The sequence below is a fragment of the Enoplosus armatus genome, chromosome 6 (genome assembly GCF_043641665.1).
Source record: "Enoplosus armatus isolate fEnoArm2 chromosome 6, fEnoArm2.hap1, whole genome shotgun sequence".
In the NCBI taxonomy this organism is placed as follows: domain Eukaryota; kingdom Metazoa; phylum Chordata; class Actinopteri; order Centrarchiformes; family Enoplosidae; genus Enoplosus; species Enoplosus armatus.
Genome location: NC_092185.1, coordinates 14,982,095 through 14,989,609, shown reverse-complemented (window position 1 = coordinate 14,989,609; position 7,515 = coordinate 14,982,095). Strand labels below are relative to the sequence as shown.

The 7,515-nt window shown below is 38.0% G+C and overlaps 1 long non-coding RNA gene across 2 annotated transcripts; it reads right to left on the bottom strand.

Annotated features, from left to right (window-relative positions):
* Positions 1 to 755: 755 nt before the first annotated feature.
* On the bottom strand, positions 756 to 3,071 carry LOC139287164 (uncharacterized). Of its 2 annotated transcripts, XR_011597397.1 has the most exons (3): positions 2,946 to 3,071; positions 1,261 to 1,360; positions 756 to 1,114 (listed from the first exon to the last, which is right to left on the bottom strand). It is a non-coding gene; the product is annotated as an uncharacterized lncRNA (long non-coding RNA). The 2 variants fall into 2 exon arrangements; XR_011597396.1 differs by lacking the exon at positions 2,946 to 3,071 and having other exon boundaries at positions 1,261 to 1,433.
* Between the last annotated feature and the right edge of the window lie 4,444 nt (positions 3,072 to 7,515).

The window sequence follows — 7,515 nt, the reverse complement described above, 5'->3', positions numbered from 1 at the left end:
GGAATGGAGGTAATGTTAGGCTGTTTCCGGAGCAAGAATGCAAATAAGTGTATTTCCCAAATGATTGAACTATTGTTTTAAGGCTTCAGATTAAGGAAACAGTTTCTGACTCTAAAATACATTTTTCTGTCTTAACTGAGACAGAAGAAAAAAGTGTGAGTGTGTGTGTGCACAACACCTTTGTGCTACAAGGCCCTAATCCTGCTGTAGGGGAATGAAATGAGGCGAAAAGCAGAGGGATCCTTTGTGAGAGTGCAGAGCAGCAGTGAGCTCAGTGGGTGTGTAAAAGGATGAACCCTGCTTTAGACAGACTGACACTGTTAAAGCCTACAAATGATCTGCCATGATCATGTACAACTGGTGTCCTCCATTAATCCCGATCATTTTACATACAGCTTTTTAAAGGCTATATATCATCTTCGAAAAATTTAAATTGATGACTGCAGTTATTGACAATACAATTATGTATTTAAAAAAGAGAACATTACTCTTTTGTCTCTGGAGGAGATGCTACATCTTGTAATTCATCCGCAGGTTATTTTGTAATAGAAAATAAAAGCTAGTTTAGCTGGTATTTAATTTACAAATGAACAACAAAAACACCTGATTCAGTTCATCTCACCTTGGGGGGCTTGAGTTTGGCTGCAGTGACTGTGCAGCCTGTTTTTTTTTAAGTTAAGCTCAAACGTTTTGTGCACATCCCATATCATCTGACAGGAAGTTATTCAGTGTTAAACAATTTCACACGCCTAAAAAATGTTTCACAATTTATTTTCACACTTCTTAGAAATGTCTTCTTTTTTTTTCACACAACATACAGAACTATTTCTGTTCCACTTGACTGCCCAGTATCTGGTCAATGACAAAGTAATGTACAGGCATACTTTTATGTAGTTCACAGATTTAAGCAAAAATGATATAGAAAACAATACATAACTCAAGGGCTAAAATCAGCATCTGAATACAAGAATGGGTCTCAACAAGCCAAAGGAGAACTCAAGTAATGTATTTGGTCTGTGGAGAAATAACACTATAGTGTTGCCCAACATCTGCCTGGTTCAGGGAAGCACAAGTATTCATTTCTTCACAAAGTTCTTCCTGTTGACTTTTGTCCCTGCAAATGTAGAAGAAAACAAAATGTAAATATGTGTACTGTATATTTGTTTACCAACTTGTTCTGATGTTTAGCGTTCAGTATATGTGTTTGGCAGGTTGATTACAGTATTAGGGTTTGCATTCTGGGTAATTTCGCATTCTTACCGTTTGTAAGTGCAGATGATCAGGGTGGTGAGGAGGACCAGGTTCAGACTTAAAGACACACCAGCGATTATCCAGGGAAGGACTGCATTAGAGAACCCATCTAAAGAAATTCATATAGTTTGAACTCCATTAAAACATTTTCAGTCAATAGAATCTAACCAAAATGTAGCTTTCAACAGCAGGTTCATTCTTACCAATGCGTTACAAATATGTGCTGGTATAAAGGAAAGTGATCCAAGAGTCTATTTTAAAAAGTATAGACCAACACAATACTTACTGTATGTCATTCAACAACACAACACTTGTTTGCTCATTGCTGAATAATAGTCATTTTAATATTAGAAAAGCAGCAATAACTTAAATTCACCGTGGAACAAATACAATATTGTGATATGAGTCTTGTGAATGAAAGACTTTTTGACTGAAGGTGTTTTTAGATAAACAGTTGCTCTATGCACTGAGCAGATATGACAGACTACTCAGCTTTACGCTCTCTGTGCCGTTTTGGAGTGGAATTTCAATCTCAGCCCGGCCCAGTTCATTGCTGCTGATGCATTTGACACTGGCGTTGTAGTCAGCAGCAGGCATGGTGATGGTGCTGTTCACAGTGTGGATGCTGGTGACTGAAAAGTCTGTGAGAGAGGCCAAAGGCCAGGTGATCGGTGGCAGGGGATTTCCCCAACTGATGCACACACAGACCATGAGCTTTCCTTCAACCATGCACTGGGAACCATTTAGGATTTTAGGTGGAACTGAAAGAAATTAAATGTAATGACCAGTATAGACACAGAACGGCTTGTAACCATGTCAAACTAATCGTTGATATATAGTCAATCAAATGCTGCAAAATGCTTACATTTCACCGTCAAGGTGACAGTTGTCTCGACAACATTGTTACCATAATCTGCCACACATGTGATGTTGGTGTTGTGGTCATCTGCTGTAGGAGTGATGTGTAACATATTTGTATCATCATGCCAGCGGTGATCACCATGAGGCTGGTAAATATCACCATGCAGCACCATATACTGCCCATCAGCCTTTGACCATTCCCAGTGGAAATTCGGTCTTCTATAGCATAATCTATTAGTACCACAAAACAATGTGGCAGATTGTCTCTCCATCAGGGGAGAAGCCCAAACAGCTGGTCTTTCAGTTAATGCTGGAAATAAGTGAAAACAAGATTATCACTGGTTGTAAACTACTTTCCTGTCACTTAGTTTTGTTGTCAGTCTGGTGTGTTACTCAACCTTTGATAATGCAGTGGAGCTTTAGAGAAATGGTTCAACATTTTGGGAAATACACTTAATCGCTTTCTTTCCAAGAGTGAGATGAGAAGATCAAAACCACTCTTATGTCGCACATCAAGAACAGACCACGGGGAAACAGCTAGCCTGACTCTGTTCAGAGTTCAGAAAAATGACTACAGCTGACTAATTAACATCCATACGCAAACAGAAATGTAAAAAATGTCTTGGGGGAGTTACATGTTGTATCAATGCTGTAATACTGTGTATTCACTAAAATGCTGAACTATTCCTTTAAGGCACGTGTAGTTCTCAAGGTAGTGCACCAAGCCCAAAATGTTGCATTGTTTTCTTTAAAATGTACCATAAAGTAATATATGTTGTATTACATGCGTTAAAATCAATCGACATATAATAACCAGGAGATTTATTACTCACCAGAAACTGAGATCCGAACCCTCTTTGGAAAAATACACGTCTGATTACATTCCCATTCCAATTTGAAGCCATACTCATACTCTCCATGTGGTAGGCCATTTATCATGGAAGTGTCTTCTGTCCCAGATTCTACATTATTAACAACTTTTACAGTCTCTGTATTCATTTCTTCTCCTTTGAACCAAATCTTTCTATATGGGACTGTAACTTTGTCTGTTGGAAAGGTCAATTTATAGGGGATACAAACGCATTTCCCAGATTCTGCTTTAATGTGAGTGGTCACATTGATTGAAACCTCCGTGTCGTTAAGAGTGTCTGCCAAAGAAAGCAAAATGACTACAATATCAAAAATTCCAGTCAATGTGGGATGTATTTATTTATATTTACTGTAGTGTAAAACACAATACATCAAACCTTTGACACTTTGAAGCTGGCAGCGCCTGACCTTAAGAAAGAGGCAGAGAATCACTGAGTAGATCAAAGTCATCCTTTTGTTTCAGAGGAACTGGGGAGCAAATTAAATATCAATGAATCAATGGCAAATATTGAATTTAATAATAAAATGCTTTTATATTTTCCCACTTGGTATATTCTATTGTAACACAGCACATTTGTAATTTTTAAACAAACATATACATTATTATATAGTCTTAGTGTAAGTATTAGAATGTACAAGTTATGAACTCACCCGTTAGTCTGCTGCCACTGCTGTTTGTTAGGTTCACTCTGAAGTGAAATCCACAAATATACAAAATATCAGGCGAAGCTTTTGCAGCTCTGCGCAGTTCTGTTATTTTTGAATGGTGTACTAGGAAGTGGTGATTCACAGGAAACACTGCATCTCATCATTTTGGTGCTATATGTGCTTTCACACATACACACAAAATGGGAAGATAAAGAAACAACCTTCGCTTCTGTTGAGAAGCTGTGGTGAAAACAATGCATCACATATTCTTTGTTGTCTTCTGCCCAGTGTTAAACACTTCCTGGCAAGCAATTATAAGCTCTGTTATTAAGTCATTATTTTAGGTATAACACCACCTGAGTAAACAAATAGATATGTACTGATTCCATGTACTGCAGCTATGAAACAGAAGAAACAAGTAAAACTCAAACCATCTTCTTTATAAAAGTGTAAGATAAAAGTAAGCAGAATTATTTAAATGAAAGGAAATACCTACAGAATCTGATTATTGTTGCATTATACCTGTTAGCATTGAAGGACATGAGGGCAGATGTAGGAATTACAGATCATGATACAGATACAGCCTTGAGTAGTAGAAGATGTAATGGACATTAACGTAACTAAATAATAAAGGGGGATCAACCGAATCAAAAGGTTGTTTATTTCATTAACTTGAATAATTTAATTATTATTATCATGATTTTCTATTTCCTTTTGGTAGTTATCACAGAAAAAGAAACAGAACAAAAGCTTTAAGAGATCCACTACATCTTAAAAGAAAAGCTAAAAAAAAAGAACATAATGTAATGTTGATGTCTAACATGGGAAATGTTTTTCTTTCCCTAAACATTTTTGCCTCAGCGACAAGTAAAACGTGTCAAAGCAGAATGAAACATTGTGGTGGTTTGCACACAGCAAAAACAGGAGTGACTCTTCATCACCAACACCTCTATGCCATCTGTGTTTATGGGTGCGCAACAAAAATCTGGCTATGATAATAAATGTCATACATTTCTGTGAGATTCTCGCTTAGTGTTCTTAGAAGTACTTGTGATAATAGTGTATTGTCAATGGAACAACAAGAAATTTCACATTAGATCTCTTCTCTAGTTTTCTTGGTTTTATGGTTCTGGAGAGTCTTGCACATGGTTGCACATTTATAAAGGACTGTTCCAGGCTATGAGATAAGTCATTTCAAGAATAGAAGTTTCTGTCCTGCATGTTAAAATGTACATCAGTCAACCAGTCCTTGCTTACTTTTTATACATCCTCATTTCTGAGCCACAGCATGGGTTAATGGGGCTGAGAAAAATTGTGTTTTCACACCCTCTGTGAGGAACATCTGTTTTGTGTGCTAATACGGAATGTAAAAAGATGAGAAGTATTAGGTTTTGTAATGTAATGTAACAATAATACAGAGAGAGGATTACCAGACCCAGAGTGAACTGACTTTTGAATCGAGAATCACCTTTTAAAATTCAGTGTAATGCAGGACTAAAACTTAATCTGTGTCCTGAAGACTAGCCTGAGCTAGTTTATATGTTCTCCGACGTTCCAAGTGTAGGAATGGAGCATTGCAGTCAAGTTACCCAGAAAGCAATCACAGATCTTCACATCATCTTCTGGGCATCCATGATAGAAGCAGAGAACCCTCACGCCAAACTCTCATTGGGTGGTGTTATCTATTTCCACCCCATGTGACCTCACTGTTATATTTGGTTGCTGGTCACAAATAGTGCAGCAGTTGTCCTGCCTGTGGCCTGTGGGGATTTATTACTTTATCCTGTAATTTCTCCTCTTCTTTTAAAACACAATGAAATCACAGGTCAATCATTAAATCATGTGATGTGTCTGAGCACTTATGGATTAATGCAAAGCTCGGTTGTATGCAAAAAGTGTGTGCATGAAAACTTAATTTGGCTGTGAAGTGCTGGTTTGAAAACTGACCCTCGCCATAGTTGATGCCAGTACTCATGTGAGTACTAATGAGGCAGGGGAACAGGAAATTTAAGGATGTGTGTGTGTGTGTGTGATAAACAGAATGGATGTCATCTAGAGGCAAGAAGCCAAGTTAAAAGCTAATGGAGTAAAGTAACCCCCCCGAGCTCTGGGATATGTAAACATCACCTGTTAACCCAGACCTATGCAAACTGAATGAAAAGAGTGGTTGGTGGGGTGGGTGAAGAACTAGCATGTTTGTATATGTCATATATATATGAGAGTCTGAGAGACAAAAAGAGAGAGAAAAAGGCAAAGCAAGGGAGAGTTACATTTCTGGAAACACATTCACTGTATTTGCTGGCTGTCCAAGAGTTAAATGACAAGATCAATACCACTCTCACGTCAGTGTGTTAAGTACAGAGCAAAGATCCGGGAGGTGATTAGCTAACTTAGCAAAAATACTGGAAGCAGGGGGAAACAGTTAGCCTTACTCTCTACAAAGTCCACTTACCAGCATCTAAAAAAGCTCACTAATTAACAACATGTTGTATCTCATTTGTTTAATCTGTCCACACACACTAATGTACAAACATCAATTTGTGGTTTAAGGCAGAGTTATGTTCTGTGACCATCTCTTTGGTAAAGTGACTGCACTGAAGTGCCACATGGACGGATATTCTGTTGTTCATCAATAAAAATTGTTATACCAACTCACTCCACTTGAAACTACAAATTGTTATTTTTACATTTGGGTTAGAGTACAGATTAAACAAACAAGTTACAAAGTGTTAATTAGGGAGCTTTAAAGCCAGACTAGCTGTTTCCCCCTTTTTATGCTAAGCTAGGCTAATTGCCTTCTGGATCTAGCTACTTCACGACACAAATATGTACCATCTCAACTAACTCTAGGAAGGACAGACAATACTTTTTGGGTATTTTTACCTCAACCATTTCAGGTAGCCTATGGGTTTCCATTTATTTCCATAATTCGTGAAAACCAATGAGCTGACTTAACTTTCTTGAGTTGTGTAGTCCATCACAGTGAATGTTTATATGGGCATAGATTTATGTAAGTACACAAAATCCACCATGATTGCTATTTGATACACAAGCTTGCATTTTGGAGATCATGACTGCCCTGGTGACTGCGCACAGCACTCCCGAAGTCCTGTCCTGACAGTGAAGCTGCGAGGTTCAACCCTCCATCAAATGCCCCCCAAAATATCAAAGTACTGGAGTATTACTGGGTTTAGTAACTTTAATGTAATTACTGAATTTCATATTGTAATCCCTTACACTACTCTTACAAAAGTAATCACATATGTAACGCATTATTAAATAATGTGTTAATGCGCATCACTGGTCAGTAATGACATTTATAAAACAAACAGAAAGAAGAGCTCAGACCAGGACCATCTTTACCCATGACTTCACATACATGGCTCCGCCGCCAGTATGTTGTGTGTGCACGCTACACTAAAAGTGGACCAGAAGAAAGATCCAAGGACCCCCTGCTGGACTGTCATCAAATCTCATGAGTCACTGCCCGTTTAAAGTTCACAGCTGTTAATATCTCAAATACTAGGCAGCTGTCTCTGGCATGGCCTGTGCCACTTATCACTACCGGATTAGTCCACTATGTGAAACGAGAAAATGGAAAGCCCTGCAAAGTGAAATGGTCACCATTTTGCCTTCTGGTCATACTTAAAATAAAACATAATGAGTGCTGGTGAGTTGAGTGGCATTCAGTCACGATATGGAAACATATCAGGTAGCAGATTGATGTCTGTCGCTTAGGAAGTTCTGACATTTGATGTCAAAATGTTTCGTCTCATCAAGTTGACCAAGCAAAGTGAAAAGCTGATATATCTAATATATATACGCTGGCCTCCATCAATTGTATTAAGTGAGGAATTCCATGCTGAATATTTCTTTATTAACCAT